Source organism: Gracilinanus agilis, chromosome 1 (assembly GCF_016433145.1).
Source record: "Gracilinanus agilis isolate LMUSP501 chromosome 1, AgileGrace, whole genome shotgun sequence".
Lineage (NCBI taxonomy): Eukaryota > Metazoa > Chordata > Mammalia > Didelphimorphia > Didelphidae > Gracilinanus > Gracilinanus agilis.
The window spans coordinates 619,250,437-619,263,417 of record NC_058130.1 but is presented as its reverse complement, the minus strand read 5'-3'; the positions used below and the strand labels follow the sequence as shown (position 1 = coordinate 619,263,417).

Sequence of the window (12,981 nt, the reverse complement as noted above, 5' to 3'; positions counted from 1 at the left end):
AGACTGAAGAGTGGTAAGGGTTAGGCAATGGGGGTTAAGTAACTTGTTCAGGGTCACACAGCTGGGAAGTGTCTGAGGCCAGATTTGAACCCCGGACCTCCCTTTTCTAGGCCTGGCCAGATTTGAACTCAGGACCTCCCTTCTCTAGATCTGACTCTCAATCCACTGAGCTATCCAGCTTCCCCTATTCCTTATCTTTTAATTAGGTCAGTTTTCACTTTTGCTTTGTCTGAGATCATAATTGCTATCCTTGTTGCTTTTTTAACTTTAGGTGAAGCATGGTAGATTTTGCTCTAGCCGTCTAGTTTTACTCTGTGTGTGTCTCCCTGCTCTAAGTGAGTTTCTTATAAACAATGTATTGTGTGATTCTGACTTTTCATCCACTCTTCTATCATCTTCCATTTTATGGATGAGTTCATCCCATTCACATTCAGAGTTTTAGTTACTAATTGTGTATTTCCCTCCATCTTATTTTTATTTGTCCTTTTTTTTCTCTTCTTTTAACATTTTCTTATTTATACATCATTTTGCTTCTGTTTACTCACCACCACCCTCAAGTTCCCCCTTCCTTTTGTCTGCCCCTACTTTTTTTGTTCTCCTTCTTCCTTTCCTATTATGATAGATTTCTAAATCCGAGTGTGAATGTTATTCCCACTTTGTGCCAATTCTAATGAGAGTAAGGTTCAAGCATTGCCTACCACATCCATCTTCCCTTCACACTCTTATTGATTCTTAATTTACCCCTGTCTCTTTTTTCTCTTTTCCCAGTGTATTACTCTAACATTTCTTATACTTTGATTTTTTAAAAATTTCATCCCATCATATTCAATTTATTTCCTACTCTCTGTCTATATATGTTCCTATTTGTTGCCCTAGTAGTGATAAAGTGCTTAAGTATCTTCAATACCTTAAGTATCTGAAATGCTTTAGGTATCTTAAGTATCAGATATCCCAAGCAACTTAGTTATCACATTCTTACTAGTATTGTAATCAGTTTAACCCCCTTTGTTTTCCTTGATTTCCTGAAAGTATCTTAAGTATTCTAGTTTTCACTTTCCCATGGTAAGGAATATAATCAGCTCAACCCCATTGTTTCCCTTGATTATTTTAATTATATTACCATTTTTCCATGTGATTAGTTTAACTCTACTGATTCCCTTGAGTTCTGTTTACTTTTCTTACCCTTCTTTTGAATGTTGAATTTGTATATTGAATTTCCTTTTTAGCTTTCTTTATTTCATCAGGAATTCTTGAAATAATTAAATGTCCATTTCTTTCCCTAGAGTATATTTTTATTTGGTTCTCAGAGTTCTTTAAGTAACCACCATATTATTTTCAAAAAGTGGTAGTTTTGTTTCTTCTTTCCTCATATTTCTTTAATTTTTTTTAACCTACTGCTAGCATTTCTACTTTTTTTCCATTGCAAATAATACTTACTCATGATTTTAGATAGATACAATTTGCCATTTTTAGAAAGGCTCTGTTTCTTCCTATGCTTTCTAGTGATTTTGGTACAAATGAGTGTTTTGTTTTTTTTTTTGTCAAAAGGAGGAAGACCTAATAACATATTGAAATTCCAGTTGGTAGACAATGGAGACCTGAACTAGGATTGTGACTTTTTGAGTACAGAAAAGAAGGTAGGCAAGAGACTTAGTATTGATTCTTTTTTTTTAAACCCTTACACAATACTGTATATTGGTTTCAAGGCAGCCTAGCATCTCCCATCTATAGTCCAGGCTCACCATATGCTGAGCCATTTAGCTTTTCCAGCCTTTCATTTTCATTAGCAAACACATTAAAAATTATAATTTACTTTTCTGATTGTGGGATTTAATTGCTGTACTATGTTAATGCTCTCTTAGTGAAGCATCACTGCTTGGGCAGGACTTGTGAAAACCTAGCACTGTTTAACAAAATACTGAATGATGGATATTCATAATGTATATATTTGTTAAATTTTAATTGAGTTTATTCATGATTACCACAATTAATGGAAACAAATCTTTGTTATCAAGAGTAAGGTAATCTGTGTAAGTAAGGTCAATGAGGCAATTTGAGTATGAGGAAGGATAAAGGAATATAGGTGATTATAAGGTGATTGGAGGAGGAATGAAGATAAGGGAAGATATATAAGAGATAAAGGAAATGGGGTATGTAGGAGAGGACAGCTCAAATGGGTTTATTCCCAGAGGCTTGAGACAGAGAATACAGGGAGGAAACTAGAGCCAGTAAGAAATGTTTAGATTTTGGCTGGAGGGTTTCTCTTGTTAGTTTCTAAAGTCTCTTGAGGGAGAAGTTGAGAGGGCCCCTCCCTGCCAGTCAAACTGATGGCTGGAGGAATTCTTGGGTACATACTTCCTACCAAGATGGATTCCCCCAGTTCTCTCAAGAAATAAAAAGAGGGGGCAGCTGGGTAGCTCAGTGGAGTGAGAGTTAGGCCTAGAGACAGGAGGTCCTAGGTTCAAACCCGGCCTCAGCCACTTCCCAGCTGTGTGACCCTGGGCAAGTCACTTGACCCCCATTGCCCACCCTTACCACTCTTCCACCTATGAGACAATACACCGAAAGTACAAGGGTTTAAAAAAAAAAAAGAAATAAAAAGAAAATGATTCCTTCCCTCTTTAGCCTTTGCCTCAGTTTTCAATACAATGATTCACCAGAGTCTTTGAGTAGGTAACAAGGGAATTTATTAATCTCAGGTTAGTCAGAGGGAAGAGGTTCAGGATTTCTAACTGCTTCTAGGGAGAGGGGTGATGGTGGGGGATGGGTCACTGAGAGGTTTAGTCTGAGAGAGCCTGCTCTCCTAGTTGGGAGATTTGACTGCTTTTTAAATAAAGTCCTTATTAAATCACTAAAACTAGGGGTAACTTATTTGAGAATACTCTACTTGTCTATAGAAACTAAAACCCGCAGTGTTCAATCACCAAGCCCTGCCTTCCACCCAGGACCCACAGTAAATTCAGGGGAAGGGGAGGGATATGGAAGGAGAGATCAGGGAGAGGTCCAGAGAAATGAGATAGGTTTAAATCTCCCCAAGACAAGATAAGCACAGGCCAAGGCCGAAGCAAAGCCAAGCCGAAAGGCCTAAGCCAACAGGCTAAGCAAAAGCCCAAAGGCAAAAAGCCCCATCAGTTGGAACTTCACCTCTATTTATAGCTTCAAGTCCTAACTGACTTTCTGAAGATTATAAGATGTTTAATTGACTTTTTGTGACTGTTAGAAATTACAGAAGCAAAAAGTTTCTGTTAGCCCCCTTGCATTACATGTTTCATATTAGGTCACTAAATTATTTTACCTTTTAATCCAGATTACCACCACCTCCTATTATATATGATAGAATTAGCCTTTCTTAATTGGTTGTGAGTACCCTCTTTAACTTTACAATAAAGTGACTTAATAATAGAAATGAACATTTAAAATTGTCATTTCCTCTGTAGTATTAAAACTGAGTTAAGTCTCTGATATTCTTAAGCATAGTCATTATTAAAATTGGTATAGCATGTGCATGCAATATTTAAATAAAAACACTTGTTAAGCACCTTTTCTATAAAGGGCACTGATATTATGAAATTATATGTCCAATTATGCAGCAGCATTGTTTTATTATAAATATTTTAATGGTTAAAAAATCTGAATACATGGCAACATTTCCAATAGAACATATAAGGATAGTCCTTAAACATATATATTTGGGGGGCAGCTGGGTGGCTTAGTGGGTTAAAAGCCAGGCCCAGAGATGGGTGGTCCTAAGTTCAAATGTGGCCTCAGACGCTAATTAGCTGTGTGACCCTGGACAAGTCACTCAACTCCCATTACCTAGCTTTTTCCGCTCTTCTGCCTTGGAACCAATACACAGTATTATACACAGTTCTAAGATGGAAGGTAAGGGTTTAAAAAAGGGGGGGGGATTTATGTGGGGTGGGGAGACAGCTGGCAGCTCAGTGGATTGAAAGCTAGTCCCAGACATTGGAAGTCCTAGATTCAAATCTGGTCTTAGGCACTTCCTAGCTCTGTGATCTTGGACAGATAACTTAACCCCTATTGCCTAACTCTTACTGCCCTTTTCCTTTGGAACCAATACGCAGTATTAATTTTTAAGACAGAAGGTAAGGATTTTTAAAAAATTTTATTTGTGGGGCAGTTAGGTAACTCAGTAAATAGGGAGTTAGGCCTGGAAATAGAAGGTTTGAGGTTTAAATCTGGCCTCAAACGTTTTCTGTCTTTATGACCTGTAACAAGGAACTTCTAGAAAAAGATGGAGAACAGCTTGAGTGACAGGATTGTCGGTTACAGAACTTGGAATTTACCCAGGTGGCATGAGCCAAGGGCAAAAGACAGTTGGGATTACCTCTATAAAAGCCCAGGGGCTGAACCACCTGGGGTATCGGTTTTGAGAAGGGAACCTTGGGAGAGGGTGGTCAAGGGAGGGTAGGCCATAGACCTGCTAATCTAGCATCCACAAGAAGTTTCATTCACCTTGTTACTAAATTGAGCTGAGAGATAACAGCAACAGCTGCCATGAAGAACATCACTATCCCTCCCTTTCTTTGGTTCAGGCCCCAGCCCAGTCTGACCAAGGACTGTGAGAGGGGAAGAGTCTCCTAGTGTTTTTAGATTTAGATTACTTTAGTTTCAATAGACATAGCATTTTCCCAGCACCTCTTTCTTGTTATTATCTAACCTGATTCAAGTGAAGATTTGTATTTCTTTCCCAGGCTAGTAAATATCTACAGCTATAGGGGAAGAGGATTTATCAACGCCGCAGTCAGAATAGCGTTATCCATTAAACACATCAACAACCAGCCCATAACTAACCTTTATCATCAAACCCAACTTCAAGCCAAGGAGCCAGAGGAGCTATTGAACATACATATAGCTCCTCACTTGATACTTGGCTTGGACACTGTTAAAGGGGCGAGGGCTTGGCTAAACTAAACATCCATAAGTCCTGGTGGTTACCAGCACATCTTGGTGATCACTCTGGTAGCCTTATCCATAACTCAACCTCAGGTCCATCTACTACCTGAGGATCTAGGGCCAGCTTGCCAGGCCAGCTTATACAGCTTGTAGCCAAAGAGAGTATCTTTAACAGACCCTGGGCAAGCCACTTAACCCCATTTGCCTAGCCCTTACCACTCTTCTGTCTTGGAACTAATACCGATACTTAGTATCATTTCTAAGTCAGAAAGGTTTTTTAAAAAGTTACTTATGTGTCTGATTCTTCATTCCATAGAAATTCCTATAAACAATAATGCATAATTGGTGGAGTTGTGAACTGATCCAACCATTTTGGAGGAAAATTTAGAATTATGCCTAAAGGGCTATAAAACTGTGTATAACTCTTGATGCTACTGACACTATTGGATCTGTATACCAAAGAGATCATAAAAAAGGGTAAGGGACCTGCTCGTACAAAAATATTCATAGCTGCTCTTTTTATGGTGGCAAAGAATAGGAAATTGAGGGGATATCTATCAGTTGGGGAATGGCTAAACAAATCTTGGCATATGTGGTACATGGAATACTTTTGTGCTATAAGAAATGAATGGTATCCAGGAAGATTTCAGAAAAATCTAAATGAAAGGAAAGGAAAATCTACGTCTTAAGAAAGATATACATAAACTGATACATAGTGAAATAAGCAGAACTGGAGAACATCGTACACAGTAACAGCAATATTATACAATGATCAGCTGTGAAAAACTTGGCTACTCTCCACAATACAATGATCTGGAACAATTCTGAAGGACTTACGACAGAGAATTGCTATCCAACTTCAAAGAAAGAACTATTGGAATCAGATGCGGATCAAAATATACTATCTTTTACATTAGTTTATTCATAGTTTTATTTTGGAGTTTCAGTGACCAATATGGAAGTATGGTTTGCATTATAATACATGCATAATCCAGAACAAATTACTTACCATTTATGAGAGGAAAGAGGGAAGAAAAGGAGGGAGACACTTTGGATCTTAAAATTTCAGGGAACTGTTTGTTGAAAGTTGTTATTATGTGTAATTGGGAAAACAAAATATCCCTGAATTTAAACAAAAATTCCTATAAAAACACAGACCCGTACACACCCACACATTTTCTGATGAGACTTCTAATTACTCAGAAACCCCTATTCTCTTACCTCCATGTATTTCTATGGAATGAAAGCTTTTATTTGCAATTATTGTTCGTGAAAAGATTTTTAAAAATTATTATTAAAAGAAACTCTTATGTATGTCTGAAACATGTGTTAGTATATTAACATCCTATAGAGTCTGTCTACCATCAGCATTTTGAATTAGCCATGAATACATTTCATAGTCAGTGAATACATTTGATTCTTTTAAAAATGTAAGGGAAATATTTAATTTTATGTTTGTTGATATAGTTTCTAATTATTTTATGAATCGGCCATTTTCTCTATTGTTTTCTTTTATCACATTGTAAAGTAATCATGCAAATAATAATTAACAGCCATCAGTTATCCCAGGCCTAGAGTTAATTAATTTCTTCTAACTTGTATTTAGATAAAATAAAATATTATTCATGTTAATATTCTTTTGTAATTGCATATTGAATTAATCTTGCATTCTTGAAAATTTAATTTGCTAGGAGTGAATTTCCATGATAGTGTATTTTATGAGTAACAAATTCCAATTAGATTGTCACTAACTTTTTTTTAGTGTTTTTCATATTTTAATGTATATTATATTTTGATATAGTAGAAAGTAAGATTTCTAGCACTGGTACTAATATTTTATCAGCTACCATGATATGTATCATGAAAACTGATGAAAATCATAATTTATCATGAAAACTGATAAATTAAATTTAATTGCCAAATTTTTTCATTTGATCACCAATGGAATATAAGCTCCTTGAGAACAGAAGCTATCTTCCATTTTAATCTTTTGATTCTCATGCAAAGTTCCTGGCATATGATAGCCTCTTAATAATGTTTGTTGAGTGGACCTTGCTATGTGACCTTTGATAAATCGTTTGGCCACTCTAGGCCTCAGTTTCCTCAAGTATAAAATGAGAAAGTTGGACTATATCAGTTATCTGAAATTTACAGTCCTGTGTATTCAAACATTATTCACTGATGCAAGCATGCTTGGAGTAATATTTTATATTTATACATATATATTTAAAGGTAGTATGACTTAATAGATGAAGAGTTGGTTTGGGAGTCAGGAAGACTTGGGTCGAAGTTCTGATATAAACTGACTGTGGCTTTGCAGAAATCACTTAACCTTTTGGTGCTCCAGGCATCTTTGAAAAGCTGTATGTTTCAGAATACTTTTAACTATAGGGTTAGACAGAAGAAAGTTGTCATCTGACTGGTTAATTATAATTTAATTGCTGAATAATCATTAAATTAATTAACTCAAATGTTTTTTAGCCTTTAAAAATTATTTTTGATGTTCAGTTTTTCATTATACCCTATTGTTATTTCTTTGACACTTCTGTGTCTTCTAAAAGAGCTGAATGGTTGTATCCCCTGGCATACACAAGTTATAAATTTTATTTCATGAGAATTTTAAGCTACATAAATGTGTGTGTGTGTGTGTGTTATAGCCAGAGGAAATGAAAAGTTTCATTATTGTAATGGAAAAATTAATAGCAGCTTAAACTATGTTGTTATGATACTTCAGTGTTTTTATGATTACAATGCATTATAAGAGTTTTTCTCCAAGTGTATCTTGGTAGATTCTTTCTTATAGTTCATTATCTACTTCACAAAGCTAAATAGGCCTTTGTGGAATCCCTCAGTACCATTATATGGTATTATACTTTTACTTGAAATCTTTGTTCATGAATAGCTTTAAACTTAAGTTGTATATTTTCCAAGCATACTTATTTTAAAATAGTATTCTTGGGATTATTGCTTGATTTCTCAAATAGTAGGGATAATTTAGTCATCTGCATAAGTCATTCAGTTGCTCTCAGAAGCCAGTTGTCATTAATGAAAAATGAATAACAGACCACCTGAAACGTAAAATATAAATACAATGCCATAAAGCTTTTAGATCCTTCTCTAGTGAGATATTAAAAATATTTTGTAATAAGTATAGAAATCTGTTAAAAGAATACAAGCATGTTGGGAGGCTCATAATTTTTATTATTTTCATTCATCTTATCATGGAAAGAGCTAAGGAGTGCCAGTTCCTTAAATCCTACAACATGTATTACTTTTTGAGTTAAAATTGAATTAAAAAATATGAGTCACCCTTTGACTCCATGTAAGAATCTCATAGAATCATAAAACTGGAAAAGATCATGTAGTTCAGTTCCTTCATTTTATATTTGAAGAAACTCTGGCCGGGAAGGTGACATGATCTGCATGAATTCCCATATACATTTTGGACCATGGACAAGTCATTTCAATTCATAGCATCCTAGATTTAGAGCTAGAAGGGACTTTAGAGGTCATCTAAATTCAGTTGTCATCCTTGATAAGAAAACTAAGTCAGAGTGCTTAGTAACAGTTGTAATGATAATTTGCACAGCAATATGGAAAACAAGATGATGGACATTTACCTGATTAGAACATAGAATGACCTGAGCCTGGCGGGAGGTGGCATGTGCCAGGACAGTTGAAGCTCAGGTATATAAGGAAGGATTTGAACTGGGATCTAATCTCAATCTGAGATTGGGTTTTGGGGATGTGGGAGATTGTGGTGAGGGTAGGCCATAGGTCCACTTGAGTTACCAGCAACCTGCACCAACCAATTTCACAGTCCCAGATCCTGTGTACCCTTATATTGAATAACCTGCTACTGATTTAATCACTAAGAAGCAACAACATCTAACAGCAAAGCAACCTGATTTAGGTTGAAACCAGTCTGGCCTAGCTAGACTGGCAACTGGCATTTGGCAACTGGCAACTGATAAGCCTGACCATCATCCATTCAAATACCATCATTATCATCATTAGCTTAGATTCTTATAGGACTTCTGTTTCCCTCCTTCCCAGTCATTACCCTGCTTCCCTCCTAAGCCTGTTAACATTAAATCTTCAAACTTACCTAGATTTGGTGTTGAAGCCGTCCAGCAGCTCCACGAAGATTCCTAGTGGGTTGGACACTTAGAAAGGGGAACCAAGGACTGAGTGAAAATGGGTAGTGGGTTAAAAACTAGTGGAAAGAGAACATAAGGTGAGAATAAAGACAGGCAGACATAGAAAGTTTCAGGATAAGGTAGACAAGATAGCGAGTAAGCTCTGGTGGTCAAGAGCTTAGATGGTTCAGAGCTCTGATGGTCAAGAGCTTCCTTGCCAACTGACTTCATGTCACCTTTATTGGGGTTACAACAGTATGGGGGGAAGGGGAGAGCCCAGTGGCTTGATACATTAACATTATGAGGTAATCATCATAAAATACAAACTGCCAGAACCTAAAACAATAGTTAGAGCTAAGATCTGGATCCGCAGCCCATATGGCCTAAGACATCTACTGATGTTTGATACCTATGTTAATTGATCATTGAAGGTAAAGTAAGGAGACTGAGATAACTGACCTGTCTTCTGGGGTGTAGCCTTAGGGAAGGGCTAGGGATTCAATTTGACTCAAGATTACAGAGATCAATCATTAGCAGTATAAGAGTTAAGTTTTTGAGCACTCTTAAAATAATATCACAATTAATGTATACCTGGATTGCTACAGGTGTCATCTCTATCTTAGGGCTTAGTGATTATATCCTTGGGACAGTTGAGGGAAAGGAGATTTGTATCAGTTATAGTAAAATATAATTTGCAGTCAATTTAGCATTATCCTATCTAGGCCAGAATAATCAGAAGTAGCTGTACAATTCTAATTACAGAATCTTCATGTGGCTGGCTATTTTGGGACACTATTATATCTGAAATTGGGTTCAGCAGATTCACAACTATTGCTGTGGGGTCCTTTGTATTTCACTATCACAACTTAAGTGTTTCACTTAGGTATCACCCACACACTCAGCTTCAGCTCCTCCTTACATTAGGATCATTATAACACAGCCAAGTTCACACAGGTAGCAAGTGACATGACGGGGATTCAAACCCAGGTATTCTGACTCATTCTTTCAGTTCAAATCAAAAGACATTTGTTAAATGTCTACTAGAAGCTAGGTATTATTTTAGGTGCTGGGAGATACAATAATAAAAATAGCGAGTAATCATTAAGCATCTACTCTGTTCCAGAAACTATACTAGGAACCAAGGATACAAAGACAAAAATTAGAGTCCCTGTCTTCAGAAAGTTTACCCTCTCTTGATTGAAACAACATGCATGTTCATACGCAAATTAAAAATAATTTTAGTGTAGGGCTGATGGGATCAGGATAAGTATCAGATGGATATGGCATTTGAGCTGAGTTTGAAAGAAGTCAAAGAGGCAGTCATAAGGAGCAAGTACATTCTAAGTGAGGAAGCTGGGGAAGGCAGGAAAACTTGGTTAAAGGCATGGAGATGGGAAAAGGAATGTTGTATATGAGAGAAAAAATGTTCACTTAGCTGAAATGTAAAGTACAAGAAGTAGAATAATATAAGCCTGGACAGCTAGGCTGCACCATATTATGAAATAGTTTAATTGTTGAACAGGGGAGTTTATATTTTTTCTTAGAGGCAATAGGAGAACCATGGAACTTTTGAAGTAGAAAAATGACATGGTTAGACCTGTGCTTTAGAAATATAACTCTTGCAGATGTGTGGAAAGTTAGATTAGAGAGAGAGAAGAGACTTGAGGCAGGCAGAATAATTAGAAGGTTGTGGCCACACCCTGATAAAAACCTCTTGGCAGAGACTCAAAGAACAGTTATTAATAGTTTGTCATCTTTTAGGAGGACTTCAGTGGAGTCCTCCAAAGATCTTTTGCTTTTTAATAGTTTTATTCATGGCTTACATAAGGCCCTAGTTGGTATGCTCATCAAATATGCAGATGACCCAAAGCCAGAAGAGCTAGCTAATACACTAAAGGACAAAGTTGGGATTCAAAAAGTTCTTGACATGGTAAAATACTAGGTAGAATCTAAAAAGATGATATTCATTAGGGATAAACATGTCTCACTTGGGTTCAGAAAATCAAGTTTACAAGAAAAGGAGATGATCCAGTGGCACTGCCCTCCTAGCTATTCCATGAACAACCATCTCTTTCCTCCTAGAAAACCCCCTCCTCCTCTCTGACTACTAATCCCTCTAGCTTTCTTTTAGTCTCATCTAAAATTTCAGCTTTTAAAGGAAGCCTTTTCTAAGCCCTCTAAAAAAAAGTACTTTCGATCTGATTAATTATTTCCTATTTAAACTATATATATAGCTTGCATTGCATATGTTTCTTTGCATGTTTCCCCCATTAGACTGCAAACTCCTTGAAGAGTTTACAAGAAAACTGCCTTGGCATCTTTTTGTGTCCTCAGAGCTTAACTTAGTGCGTGGCACTGTATATTGATCAGTTATTGATTGATTGATGTCTCTATACTAGTTTGCCTGGGGAAAAAAAAGATTATACCTTTTCATCCTGTAGGATTCTTATGCATGGTTTGCCATAAATCTTTTTATAGAGAATATTTCAAAGCACTGGAAGTTTTCCTCTCATTCTACTTTCTCTGGGTTCTAAGTGTATTTTATGTCAGAAAGAAGCTAGCTCTCTTTGTGTAATATCTAACCATTCTGATGGTTTGTGAGTTGTACTGTAATTCCACTGAAATTCCAGTGACACTGAGGCTCAGAACTTCAATACATTCCTGTACGTAAGTGGCCATAATTTGTCCTAGTTCTTCTAGTGCCCTTGATTATATTCACAGAATATATCTGAGTGTTGAGAGTTGTAAAGTAGCAGTCACAAGTATTGGATTTTTGACGAAATTGTTAAATATTGAGTGTTACCAAAACATGTACCTTATTCTATTAAAACTGAAAATGTGTGTTAAAAATGTAAACTATGTGTAGAAGCAGTTTGTTAGAAATTGATCATGTTTACTTGCAATGATATATGATTTGTATTGTAAACCAAAAATTTAAGGTAAATTGGTTATGACAATGTACAAAAAATGTTATGTAATAAGATAATTTGATTCTCTTCCAAGTCACTAACAAATTCCTGGTACACTAGCCATCATTAATCAAGAGACCATTAACAGAAATTTAACTCCCAAAGAAATTGCAAACTCTTTCTGTATAAATTGGGAAGAATTATCAAACAGTTTAAGCATTGTTAGTGAGTATTGAAACTTAGAAAAAACTAGAAAATTATTGGAAAGAAAAATTGGTTTATCATGACTTGTAAAATCAAAATTTTTCATTGTGTATGTAAATCTTGGAAACTTCTCTGCTCCAAGATGCAATTGGTGAGATTTGCCATTTAAGGTAAAGCTTTTGAAGTTGCAACTAATATTAATTTTGAGTTTTGAATTCAGGTATAGTTGTCTGATAGACCATTGAATTATAGATTGACTAGTACTTTGTCTATTATATCTGTTTTTTCAAAGTACCAGCTTCTAGTCTTATTTATTAATTCAATAGTTCTTTTACTTTTGATTTTATTAATTTCTCCCTTGATTTTTAGTATTTTGTTTTCTTTCTCTGTTTTTGATCTCCCTGGCTTTGGAATCAGTACCATATTTGTGACATGAAAGGAATTTGGTAGGACTCCTTTGCTTATCATATCAAATAATTTGTATAGTATTGGGATTAGTTGCTCTTTGAATGTCTGATAGAATTCACTTGTGAATCCATCAGGCCCTGGCGATTTTTTCTTAGGGAGTTCTTTGATGGCTTGTTCAAATTCTTTTTCTGATATGGGATTATTTAGGTATTTTATTTCTTCTGCTGTTAATCTAGGCAGTTTATATTTTTGTAAATATTCATCCATATCTTCTAAATTGTTATATTTATTGCCATATAATTGGGCAAAATAGTTTTTAATGATTGCCTTAATTTCCTCTTCATTAGAGGTGAGGTTTCCCTTTTCATCTTTGATACTGTCAATTTGGTTTTCTTCTTTCCTTT

At 35.8% G+C, this 12,981-nt stretch overlaps 1 protein-coding gene across 1 annotated transcript in view; it reads left to right on the top strand.

Annotated features, from left to right (window-relative positions):
* The first annotated feature begins 1,562 nt into the window (after window positions 1-1,562).
* The window catches only part of EXOC2 (exocyst complex component 2), a 217,412-nt gene continuing 205,993 nt past the window's right edge, over window positions 1,563-12,981 (top strand). Inside the window, exon 1 of the mRNA XM_044668235.1 lies at window positions 1,563-1,637. The gene's annotated coding sequence lies outside the window, so the exon portion shown is untranslated. The remainder of the gene's footprint in view (window positions 1,638-12,981) is intronic.